The sequence below is a fragment of the Bison bison genome, unplaced genomic scaffold (assembly GCF_000754665.1).
Source record: "Bison bison bison isolate TAMUID 2011002044 unplaced genomic scaffold, Bison_UMD1.0 scf7180017864385, whole genome shotgun sequence".
NCBI lineage: Eukaryota > Metazoa > Chordata > Mammalia > Artiodactyla > Bovidae > Bison > Bison bison.
Genome location: NW_011494957.1, coordinates 1,974,704 through 1,985,926, shown reverse-complemented (window position 1 = coordinate 1,985,926; position 11,223 = coordinate 1,974,704).

The window sequence follows — 11,223 nt, the reverse complement described above, 5'->3', positions numbered from 1 at the left end:
CAGATTTTTTTTTTTTTTTCCTCTTTCAGTTGTTAATAGCTTCAATCCTACAGAAAACTACTCTTGATTTCTATCACCTTAGCTTAGTTTTCATGTTCCCAAACTTCATATAAGTGGGATCAGATAGAATCTTTCTTTTGTTCTGCCTCTTTTTCTTTTGTTCAACATATTTGAGACTATTCCCTGTTGTTGTGTTCTTTTTTTACTGCTGAATACCATCTTATTATATGAATATACCACAGTTTATTTATTTATTCTCATTTTGATGATCATTTCAGTTGTTCCTACACACCAATCTTTAAAATGCAAACTAATTGTATAGAAAGAGTGTTACAGTGGAGTGTGTTCTTCATGAAATCAAAGTTACATCCCTAACTCAGAACAGACTGGTGGTGACCAGTGACGAGAGGAAGTGGGGAGGGGCGAGCAGGGAGGGGATTAGAGATGCAAGCTATTCTGTGTAAAATAAGCTATAAGGGCATGTTATATAACATGTGGAATATAACCAATATATTAATTATACATGGAATATAACCCTTAAAAATTATGAATCACTATATTGTACACCAATATTGTATGCCAGTATTATACTGTACAGCACCTATACATCAATTTTTTAAAATTACATCCCTAGCTGATTATCTAAAATACGGGAATTAGATTCTCTGTATCCTATAGAATCTGATTACTGAAAATAGACGCTTGAATGTCAAACAAGAATGTCCTGGGAATTCCCTGCTGGTCTACAGGTTAGAACACCGCACTCTCACAGCCAACAGCCCGGGTTCCATCCCTGGTTGAAGAACTAAGATCCTGCAAGCCAAGTGGTGTGGCCAAAAAAGAAAAGAAAAACAAAATATATTAATGTTCTCTTAATTTCCGTCCTGAGTCTTTAAGGACATATTAAATAACAATAATAGAATTTTGAACTCTTACTTTGCATATTACTGTATGAGCATTAAGTAGTTAATCCACTACTAACCCATAATTAGTTTTACTATGTTTCAAAAAGAAATTGGAGAAATAAAAGGCGGTTGGTTGGTATTGTTTAAAGGCCCCTGAGGACTGAGTTAGGAAGACCAAGCCCCTGCACTTGAAACTTGGGTCCAGAATTTCATTCATGTCGACCTCTGCAAGTAAACTGTTTCAGTTGGTTTTCTATTGCTCTGTCACAAATTATCCCGAAACAACCTTGCTGGCTTACAGCAGTAAACGCTTTTTATTTCCTCATTTCTGTCGGTCAGGAATTCAGGAGCAGCTTAGCCAGATGAGGCTCATTGTCTGTTGTGAGGTTGCCATCAAGGTGTTGGGACACAGGGCCAGAGAAGTCTTTTATTTGTTTGTGGCTTTACTTGGTCTTTGTCGCTGTGCTCGGGCTTTCTCTAGCTGTGGCCCGTTGAGGTGCGCTGTAGTCGTTGTGCGCAGGCTTCCCACCGCGGTGGCTGCTCTTGCTGCCTAGCACAGACTCCAGGTGCACAGGTTTCAGTGGCTGCAGCGTGTGGGCTCAGCAGCTGCAGTTCCCGGCTCTGGAGCACAGGCTCAGGAGTTGTGGTCCACAGGCTTAGTTGGGACTCCCTGATAGCTCAGTTGGTAAAGAATCCACCTGCAATGCAAGAGATCCTGGTTCGATTCCTGGGTCGGGAAGATCTACTTGCGAAGGGATAGGCTACCCACTCCAGTATTCTTGGGCTTCCCTTGTAGCTCAGCTGGTAAAGAATCCGTCCACAATGCTGGAGACCTGGGTTCAATCCCTGGACTGGGAAGATCCCCTGGAGAAGAGAAAGACTACCCATTCCAGTATTCTGGCCTGGAGAATTCCATGGACTATATAGTCCATGGGGTTGCAAAGAGTCAGACTCAACTTTCACTTTCACAGGCCTAGTTGCTCCATGACGTGTGGGGTCTTCCCCGATCAGAGATAGAACCCATGTCTCCTGCACTGACAGGTGAATTCTTTACCACTGAGCCACCAGGGAAGCCCCTAAGAAGAGTCTTAGGAGAAAAAATTGAGAAGATGCTTAACAGTGGGCCCTGAGGAGGAATAGGAACTCACCAGGAGAGCTAAGAGAATGTAAGGGAGTGTGTTTGAAGCAGGCAGAGGAGGTAAATGCAAAAGATGGAGTTTTAAGTAGTTCATTAGCAAAAAAAAATAGAGAGTGTCAGTAAAGTTGGAGAAAAATTTCTGGAAGGCCTTTGTACTTCCTGCTAGAGAATTCGGAATGTTTCCTAGAAGGAATTTGGATTTGCAAAGAATCTATTTATTTTCGGCATGGAGTAACACAATCAGATTTGCATTTAGAAGACAAATTAGAGAGAAGAGAAACTAAGAGGTCAGTAGAAAATGATTACTGTAGCAAATGAGTAGAAGTGAGCCAGGGCAAGACAGGAAGGGCATTATTAGAATCTACCACCTTAAATGTGGTGGTGGCAGGGCTGGTAAGGGAAAGTGAAGAACCCAGAAGCATTGCCTGGATTCATCACGAGTGACTGGTTAACAGGGGATTCTTTAACCAGAACAGGGAATGTGAAAAAATCTTGGAGGAAAAATGATGAATTTGGTTTGGATGTGTTGGTTTTATCTATGGCCCATCCTGGCTGAAACATGAGAAGCAAGCAAGTAGCTATGTGAGCCTACAGCACAGGAGAGAGGTCTGAGCTGCAGATGAAGATGTGGAAGGGTACTTTGGTATGGCTACTATTCCTGACAGAGGAGCCTGGCGGGCTACAATCCATCGGATCGCAGAGTTGCGACTGAGCAGGCACACACACACACACACACACACACACACACACACACGGAGCAAGTAAAGAGAACACCGGAAGATCTCTCCAAAGCAGCGAAGCAGTGTTTCCTTGAACAGCAAGACTGGGGAAATTTTAAGCTAAGGTTACATACATAGTCATGAACGGGCTTGAGCAGAGGAGAATTCAGCATAGAATTGGGGCATAGGTCAACAGAGGCCAAGCTTTAGTAGATTGAAGTCAGCAAAGGAAGTCAGGAGCCTCCTTCTATCCTCCTCTTGAGTGGGGCTTTATTTCCTGCAGATCTCAAAGATATGTATCAGATTGTTGTGTGTTCCTTGAGGAGGAGCTAGGGCTCTGTTTAATGCTGAACTATTATTTCTTGTAGCCATATTTTGCCACAAAAACAAAGTTGGTCTCTGAGACAGGAAAATGAAACAGAGAGAGCTAAGAATGTGTGATCAGTCATACTTTCCCTTTACTGACGTTTCTTCTTCATCTTTCTTTCTTTTTTTTTTTTTTTTCTGTTTTAACTTCTATGAATTGATGTGGGAAGGAAGGAAGGATACTGATTCCATAAAGTTGAAACTTGCACTCACTTCCCAAAACCTTGAAGTATGACTAATGACAAATTCTTAGCTCTCTGCCTTTTTACCTAAACTAGCTTGAGTTGGACCCCACTCTAGTACTGTTGCCCGGAAAATCCCATGGACGGAGGAGCCTGGTAGGCTGCAGTCCATGCGGTGGCTAAGAGTCAGACACGACTGAGCGACTTCACTTTCACTTTTCACTTGCATGCATTGGAGAAGGAAATGGCAACCCACTCCAGTGTTCTTGCCTGGAGAATCCCATAGACAGAGAAGCCTGGTGGGCTGCTGTCTATGGGGTTACACAGAGTCGGACACGACTGAGGCAACTTAGTAATAATAGTAGTAGTAGCTTGACTTGGATTTCTGTCAATTGCAACTAAGAGAGTCCTGATTTAAACAGCTTTGTTAATTTAGCCTGAGAAGAAGCTAGTGAAAGGAAAAGATTTAAATATAGGTGGGAATAAGATCACAGTCCTGGAGAATGAACTTTAAATCTTAAAACAAATAGGAAGAGGGTCCTGTCACCCGTGAATGAGGAGGTAAGAATGGGTATGGGCCAAGATGCGTTTGTAGGTGTAGGGTGAGAATTTAGGGCAAGTAGACTTGCAGAGTAGGAATTAAGATCATCTGCTGAGAGAAAGGGTGAGGGCGAGGGTGTAAAGGAGAGCACTGAAGATCAAATATGATGCGGGATGGTAAGAGAGAGGCCCAAGCAGGGACATGTTAAAGCTGAGGGCCCAGTTGAGACTGATGCCTCCAAACTGGTTTTTTTGCTGATCTATTGTGTGATTTTGTTGTGTCTAACTGTGCTCAGCAGCATGCATATAGTGATACCCTGTGGGGCTCCTGGGCGGGGCCTTCGTGTCTCCCATTTCTTTGATTATAGGAAACAGCCTTCATGCAGTCTTCATGACCTTCCCTGAGTTCCAATGGGCAGATTCAAGTAGTTGTTGATTAGGGAAGGGAGAGAATGAGAGGGCAAGGAGAAACAGTCAAGAGCAATGGGGGCAAGGTCCTATTTCCCCATCAGTGGAGACACACAGTATCTCTGAGCTATTTTGCAGATATTTAAACCCTCTCCAGGTAGAAGAAGTTAATGATTCATGATGCTATGCTGCCACAAGCATGTGAAACCCCAGACTAGTTGGACCTGAAGGTTGATGATGTGGGCTCCTACTTACCACCTCATTCTTCTGAAGAATGTTCACATGGGCTTCCTTGGTGCTCTAGTGGTTAAGAATCTGCCTGCCAACTCACGGGACATGGGTTCCATCCCTGATCCTGGAAGATTGCACATGCCACAGAGTGGCTAAGCCCCTACTCCACAACTACTGAGCCCACGCACCTAGAGCCTATGTCCTGCAAAGGGAGGGGCAGCCATAATGGGAAGACTGCCCTCTGCAACTAGATGGTAGTCCCTGCTCACCACAACTAGAGAAGGCCCACAGGGAGCACTGAAGACCGAGCATAGCCATATAGCAATACATTTAAAAAATGCCCATGAGCTGATCATGCCCTCTTTGAACAATTACTATAAAAGTTGGCACTATTTTCCCCAAACATATGGTTTTGAGAGCAGGAGCCTGCTATGTCCCCCTTTGCCTCGGGAGGCAATAGATCTATCTTTTTCTACTTCACCCAAAGGTCTGTCTAGTCAAAGCTATGGTTTTACCAGTAGTCATGTATGGATGTGAGAGTTGGACCATAAAGAAGGCTGAGTACCAAAGAATTGATGCTTTTGAACTGTGGTGTTGAAGAGGACTCTTGAGAGTCCCTTGGAAGAAGATCCAACCAGTCCATCCTAAAGGAAATTAATCCTGAATATTCATAGGAAAGACTGATCCTGAAGCTGAAACTCCAATACTTTGGCCACCTGATGCAAAGAACTGACTCAGTGGAAAAGACCCTGATGCTGGGAAAGATTAAAGGTGGGAGGAGAAGGGGACAACAAAGGATGAGATGGTTGGATGGCATTACCGACTCAATGGACTTGGGTTTGGGTGGACTCCAGGACCTGGTGATGGACAGGGAGGCCTGGCGTGCTGCAGTCTTTGGGGTCGCAAAGAGTTAGACACAACTGAGTGACTGAACTGAACTGAACTTCACCCAAAACTCTGTCTCTGAGATTTGATTTGGCACTGGTGTACAGAGAAGCTGAGCTTTCAGCGTTGATAGGGGCGTATGACGGTGGGATAGTGGTCAGCAGGACGTGTGAAGAGAGTAGGCAGACTGAAGGAAAGTGACAAGATGGTGGGGGGGCAGTCAACAGGCCGTAGGTAGAATGGAGAAGAAACAAAGCAGGAGAAAGGATGGACAGCAGCCTGGGTGGAAAGAGAGGCTAGCGGTGGGTGAAGCCTGAGAACACTAGCAGATTTATGATTGGAATGGTAAGAAAACGTGGAGGACAGGAGGGAGCCGCTGGGGGTGAGAAATAGTAAGTAAGGTATTAGAGGAGGAACCGTGGAGAGGATAGCAGTGTTCGGGGTGTGACAGAGTGAGCCCTCCTGCCCATCTCATCCAAATAGTCAGACTGCATGAAGGGGAAAGAAGGAACTCTGCTTCCATCCATCATGTGCCTTAATATCTCTGTTAGGCTGACTTCTGGGAAGGACAACCCCCTCAGCCCCCTAATCACACAAACATACCCACCTTGCAAAGCTTTCCTTGTTTCAAGCCTACTTTCTTCTCTTGCCTCCTACCCTAAAGTTAACAAGATTCTGCTGTGTCATCTCCATTTAATGTTAGACGGAGCACTATAATTAGATTCTTTTTTTTTTTTCCAATGTAAATTACTGTATCCTTAGTGCCAATGACAGGATGTAACACAAAATAAAGTCATTGAATGAATGAAGATAAAGTTCAGATAAAGAAACCAGTGCTGAGAGGACTTAACACTGACCCTAGAAGTGGGGGTGGGCTGGGTATAGGGGGCCAGTGCTGAGAAGCTGTCTGTTGATAGGTAAAGCCTGCCTCAGTGGAGCAGTGGATTCATAGGGATTTAATTTGGGATTCTGAGGGAGACGGGTAGGGACTGAATCATCAGCATGGAATAGATGAGGGTGGGGTTTAGTGGTAAGAGGTTTTGGAAGGAGGAAGAGTAATCAGAAGTTGAAACCAGCACTTCTGTTATTTTTAAACTTTAAAAAAGTTAACACATGTGATCCTAACCACCACTCCAAATTAGGAAAAATCAAATCATTGTCTGAAGCCACACATGAATAAGATCATGAAACAAAACTTCACCCACCCGGAGATGAGTCCTCTCCAGAATTCAGAATCCCAGTCTGACAATATATTTATTCCACTGGCAAAATTCTCACTTACAAGGTTTCCTTTTAACTTTTTTCCTTGTTTTCCTCATCTTTCTGAATATCACCAGCTTGCAGTTAATAACCAACACCACAGTGGATTCATTCAGCCATTCACTCATTTATTCGAAACATTCACCAAACTGTCACTCAGTAGGTACTAAGTGCTAAGGGCACTGTGCTAGGTGCTGGGGATTTAGCAATGAGCAAGAGGGACAGGATGCTTGTCCATTTATAAATATGCTGAGTACTTCTGTGGTTCTTTTTACTAATTTCTCTGAAGATTTAACCAGGCTTAATTACACATTCTGCCTGAAAGATTCCTTTAAGAATCTTTTTTACATAATTATTTACCTAAGACCTACATTCCAGTCTCCTGCTAAGGAAATTGACTTAGCTTTTACTGAATAAACACAAATATTGTTTTGAATAAAAGCAGTGGAAGGACTTCTGAATCTAAAAATCTCCCGAGGAGTCTCTGCTTTTAGTTTTTGGCGAGCATGTGGATCTCAATAAGGGGAAAATGAAGAAGTCTCCTAATAATTTCACATTGTTGGCTCAGGATGAGTTTCTCTGGACCTGTTTCCCCAGGAGACATTACAACCACTTCAAATATAAAGGGAAAGATTGGGGAGCCACTAGAATGCTGGCTATGTTCAGTATCACTTCTCGGAGAGAAAAGTGATGGTGAAAATGGATGGGGTAGAATCTGTAGAACAATGTGCCCTCCCCTCCTCTCTTACCCAGAAAGTTCAGGGATGGACAAGATGAGGCCAGGCAGGGGGCTTGAGTTCAGGTTGAGATGTTGCTTCTGATGCCTTTGGCCCCAGCACATGGGGACTGCGGGGGCCTGCATATTGAGAGGAGGGTAGAGCATGGGAGTCTCCTTTAGCTGTATGTGATGGAGGCCACTGGTGGGAGACTCCAGTGCAGAAGGGTAGGAGGGAACCAGGAAGCATCAGGTTAGCCCTGGAGAGTTGGGGCCTGTCAGGTCTGAGGGATCATCTGCAGATAGGATGGGTCATGCTGCAGGGGAGCAGTAGGACCATCAGAGATTCATTTGTTATAAATGCGAAGGGGGGCATCTGAACCATCAGGTTAGGGGCTGAGAATTACCCGGTTTTTCAAAGGAGGAACACCTTTGCTAGGCATTTTTACAGATTCAGTTCAGTTCAGTTCAATTCAGTCGCTCAGTTGTGTCCGACTCTTTGCGACTCCATGAACCGCAGCATGCCAGGGCTCCCTGTCCATCACCAACTCCCAGAGCCTACCCAAACCCATGTCCATTGTGTCAGTGATGCCATCTAACCATCTCATCCTCTGTCGTCCCCTTCTCCTCCTGCCCTCAATTTTACCCAGCATCAGGGTCTTTTCAAATGAGTCAGCTCTTCCCATTAGGTGGCCAAAGTATTTCCGTTTCAGCTTCAACATCAGTCCCTCCAGTGAACACCCAGGACTGATCTCCTTTAGAATGGACTGGTTGGATCTCCTTGCAGTTCAAGGGACTCTCAAGAGTCTTCTCCAACACCACAGTTCAAAAGCATCAATTCTGTGGTGCTCAACTTTATAGTCCAACTCTCACATCCATACATGACTACTGGAAAAACATAGGTTTGACTAGAGGGACCTTTGTTGGCAAAGTAATGTCTTTGCTTTTTAATGTGCTGTCTAGGTTGGTCATAACTTTTCTTCCAAGGAGTAAGCGTCTTTTAATTTCATGGCTACAGTCACTATCTACAGTGATTTTGGAGCCCCCCAAAAGAAAGTCAGCCACTGTTTCCACTGTTTCCCCATCTATTTGCCATGAAATGATGGGACCAGATGCCACGATCTTAGTTTGAATGTTGAGCTTTAAGCCAACTTTTTCACTCTCCTCTTTCACTTTCATCAAGAGGCTCTTTTTAGTTCTTCTTCACTTTCTGCCATAAGGGTGGTGTCATCTGCATATCTGAGGTTATTGATATTTCTCCCGGCAATCTTGATTCTAGCTTGTACTTCTTCTAGCCCAGCGTTTCTCATGATGTGCTCTGCATAGAAGTTAAATAAGCAGGGTGACAATATACAGCCTTGATGTACTCCTTTCCCTGTTTGGAACTAGTCTGTTGTTCCATGTCCAGTTCTAACTGTTGCTTCTTGACCTACATACAGATTTCTCAAGAGGCAGGTCAGGCGGTCTGGTATTCCCATCTCTTTCAGAATTTTCCACAGTTTGTGGTGATTCACATAGTCAAAGGCTTTGGCATAGTCAATAAAGCAGAAATAGATGTTCTTCTGGAAGTCTCTTGCTTTTTTGATAATAGAGTGGATGTTAGCAATTTGATCTCTGGTTCCTCTGCCTTTTCTAAAACCAGCTTGAACAGCTGGAAGTTCACATTTCATGTACTGTTGAAGCCTGGTTTGGAGAATTTTGAGCATTACTTTGTTAGCGTGTGAGATGAGTACAATTGTGCAGTAGTTTGAGCTTTTACCACACAGAGTCGGACATGACTGAGTGACTGAACTGGACTTCTGACACCAACCGCATTTTGATTGTGCTTTATATATCTCTTAAAATTTAGTTGTTGTTCCATTGTAGTATCTGTATTCATGCTCTGTCTATAATACTAAGGGCTAGATTCTTATGTAGACCTTTTCTACAGATGCCTAGTAAATTGTTGTCAAATATGATATCAATCCAGGTTTCTTGTCAAGTCTCTCAGAAACTCCTCAGATCACCTTTGCAAAACAATGCTCCCTTCAGCCTGATTCCCCAGCCCCACTTTATTTTCCTTATAGAAAACTTCATACTGGACATAAGTATTATTTTATCGTCTGTCTCCTGCACAGAATGTATGACCTGTGAGGGCAGGCACTTTGTTTCATTTATTGCATCATCCTACCCCCAGTGCCTAGGACTATGCCTGATCCAGAGTAGGAGTTGAATAGATACACGTGGCCGAAAGTGAAAGAAATACCAACTGAGTATATATATCAAAATACTGTTTAATAATTCACTGACTCTATCATTATTTAGCTGCAGGACACAGAGCAAATTGTTAACCTACAATAGGCATCATTCTATAAAATCAACAACATTGTTAAGAACAGAATCACTGAGGTCTGGTGGCATTCCATTATTCTCACAGTAGAAAGTGAGAAAGACCATAAAGAAAAGGACTTTAAATAAGTGAATGTGTGAGAAGAGAATGCTGCAGGCCTCGCTGAAGGAGCTCCTCTTGGTGAAGTTCAGTAAAATGAAAAGCATTACTGCGGAGATATAGATGCAGAACGCAGGGCTGCCTTCACACTCCTGCGCCTGTCTACAGTGCTCAGGGAGAGGTTCAAATTAGGCAGCGTGAGCCCACTGTAGAGACGCTGGGCTGCCTGAGAAGAGGCTTCCAGGGAAGAGGAAAGGCAAGCTGAAAGAGGGGAGAGGAGAGAAGAGAGAGAGAGAGAGAGAGAGAGAGAGAAAGTTTTATCCATACAAAGAACCACACTAGTTCTACATTTATTAATAATTTATGAGAAAAACCTCTTTATTCCCCAAAGCAGACTAGCTTCTTATCTATCTTGTATCGCCACAGGACTTTGCTCTTCTGATCCTAGAACACATTACTGTGTCTAGAGTTGCAAGCTCTGTGCTCTTGCCTCCTGGAGCCCACTCCAGTGTCTCCCCTCCCCGAGGCCTGCGAGTCTGAGAAAGGCACGGTCTTTCTGTCTGCCTTCTCTGCATCAGCCTACTACAGTATCCTTTCGTGTCTGTCTTTGTCTCTGTCCACCACCGCCCTCAACAGATATTCATATATTTTACGTTTAATTAATAATAGGAAATAGCCCAAATTTAAGTTATTTGAAGGTTCTAGGCTGGTTCTCAAAGGCAATGGCACCCCACTCCTGTACTCTTGCCTGGAAAATCCCATGGGCGGAGGAGCCTGGTGGGCTGCAGTCCATGGGGGTCGCTAAGAGTCGGACAGGACTGAGCGATTTCACTTTCACTTTCCTGCATTGGAGAAGGAAATGGCAACCCACTCCAGTGTTCTTGCCTGGAGAATCCCAGGGATGACGGAGCCTGGTGGGCTGCCGTCTGTGGGGTCGCACAGAGTCGGACACGGCTGAAGCGACGTAGCAGCAGCAGCAGCAGGCTCGTTCTGAGTATAGAAACTGACCCCAGGCGGAGGTTTTGAAATTTCCCAAGTAAGACACCAAATAAAAGACATGGCTATCTAACAAGCAAGCAGTGACACTTTTTTTTTTTTTTTAAACAAAAATAAACTTGGGAATTTTAGACCGTGGTCAAAGACGCAATCTTCTAGACGGCAGTGACTGGGTCTTCCAAAAAGATGCGCATGCACCGTGACGTCCGAGCACTGGGTGAGACCCACGTTCCTGCGGCCACGGAGCGGAGGAACATCCCCCACGCCAAACTCGGAGTCCTACACTGTTCCCGACGGCCTCCTCGCTGCACGAAGGCCAGACTTTCCCCGGTGCCCTGCGGAGCCGAGCCCCCTCCGGGTTTCAAAGCGGCGGCGGCCGGGCTCCACCCAGGCTGTGAGGACTGGGAGCAGCCGCGCCCCACGCAGGCGCACTGAGGCCCGAGGCGGTCG